Raw genomic sequence first — 2,093 nt, forward strand, 5'->3', positions numbered from 1 at the left:
ATTAAGAAAAATGAAATATAATAAAAACTAAACTAAACCCAATATATACACATCCCTCCTGACTTAAATCTTTCATTGTCCCAATAAAAACTAGAAATGTAATATGGAGGGGGTAAGAAGTGAGAGAAGTTTTCAAGTGATGACCTATAATTGTTTAAGACATTCATGTGCTAAAAATGCTTCACTATTGGGGATTCATATTCCTCAACAACTTTGAATCCTACAAAAAGAAGATAGATAAGAAAAACTAAGTAGAGATATTATGTTAAGGAAAAAGAAAATTAAATGAAAATAAGAAAGAACTTGTTTTAGGTTATTAGCTCGACCCCTTTTTGGGCTCATCTAAATCTCATTATGTTCAGAGTAAGATACTTCTGAACTTTCTTTCCAATAGCCCAATTTATTATGAAGAGAGTTGTCATTATGGGAACAATATAGTATAGCATTGCTCTCTCCATCTTCATTTCCTTGAAAGTTCTTTCTAGAGGTCAAAGACGGTTTAAATTAAACTTCCAATTTTTGACCCCATGAAAACCTGCACGCCCATAGGAAATGCATACATCCCATAATATATATATATATAAAAGAACTAGAACCATATAAAATTTAGTTAAGCAGTTATCAGAAATGGAATCACATCCAACAAAATTCCAACTCAGGTACCTCTATGATTTTTTTTTAAAAGATCACATAAATACTTACCTTGGAGTACTCAAAGGGACCTGAAAGTTTCAAACAAGTGGATGTGAATTCCTCTTGATCAAGTAAGGACTCTAGCTCTAACATTGGTGGTGATGCTTCAAAAGGTGGTGATTCTTGGGGCATTGCTTCCATAGCGCAAGTTCCTACACTTTGATCTGCCACATTATTATCATAAGTGACGAAGAGTTCACTAACATCAATATCATCAACTGGAGGATCAACAACTTCATAAGAAATTTCAAACTGATTATCCTTATTAGAAAATTCTTCATCATTAAGTATTCCAACAAAATTGCAAGTGGTTAATTCATCATCATAAAAAAATTTGTCATCTTAAATTAAATTAACAAATTTGCATGCAACTAAATTATCATCACAGAATTTGTTAAATTCTTCTTCACTCATAGTTGTCACTTGCTTTTGTGGAAAAGGGACTGGTGTAGGACTCGAGAAGAATTGGTCTTCTTTTCCCCCAAATTCTCTTTGAGCTTGTGGTGGAGGTCCAAATTTCTTATATAGACTTGATTACATTAGCTACGAAGGGAATGATATTAGTGACCTATAGATCTTTATTGGAGTGATAGGGGTTAGATTTTCTGATTCTTGTTTGTATTTATCCTTGAATTCATACTCATCTTTTTCCAGAAATTCATTAGAATTCTAGCCACTTCTCAGCTTGAAAGTATTACAATATTCACTAGACTTTGGTTGGGTGGGAGGGAGGCATTGTGAAGTCAATCTTTCTATCCTAGCCTTCAATTGTTTGAATCTCTCATTCTGTGACTTGATGATGATTTCTTTGCTCTTGGATGGTGGCACTGCATCTTATTTAATAGGTACACTTGCATTCACGGCATACACTTCTAGAATTTTCGAGGAAAATGCCATCACATTCTCAATTGCCCATTCTTGGAGGTTCAGTGTTACTTGATCAATTAATTTGTATGTTTCATCTAATCTTTTATTCATCAAGGAACCTCCTATAGCTAAATCCAAAAAGCTCTTACTTGAAAATGTAATCTTAATATAGAATATGCGCACTATCATCCATTTATCTAAGCCATGATAAAGACACTATCTCAAATAACCCTTAAATCCGTCCCATGCTTCATATATTGTCTCCCCATCTTCCTGAGCAAAACCTCAGATTCTATTCATCATATATGTTGCTCTACTGGGAGAGAAAAAAATGATTTAGAAATAGTTGCTCCAATTGATCCCATCTTGTTACACTTTGTTGAGGAAGAGAGCACAAAACAATCAAATAACATCTGCAGAGACTCCTTTATAGTTCACCATATTGCAATACTCTAGAAAAGGTAGAACAAACTAAAGACATGAATAAACACATTCTTACAACCCAAATATAAGAAATGAGGAGAAGAAATTCT

The 2,093-nt window shown here is 33.4% G+C and overlaps 1 non-coding gene across 1 annotated transcript; it reads left to right on the plus strand.

Annotated features, from left to right (window-relative positions):
- Positions 1-1,759: 1,759 nt before the first annotated feature.
- LOC121983471 lies at positions 1,760-1,865 on the plus strand. The gene has a single exon (XR_006112522.1). It is a non-coding gene; the product is annotated as a small nucleolar RNA R71 (small nucleolar RNA).
- Positions 1,866-2,093: the final 228 nt, after the last annotated feature.

This window comes from Zingiber officinale, chromosome 5A (genome assembly GCF_018446385.1).
Source record: "Zingiber officinale cultivar Zhangliang chromosome 5A, Zo_v1.1, whole genome shotgun sequence".
Classification (NCBI taxonomy): domain Eukaryota; kingdom Viridiplantae; phylum Streptophyta; class Magnoliopsida; order Zingiberales; family Zingiberaceae; genus Zingiber; species Zingiber officinale.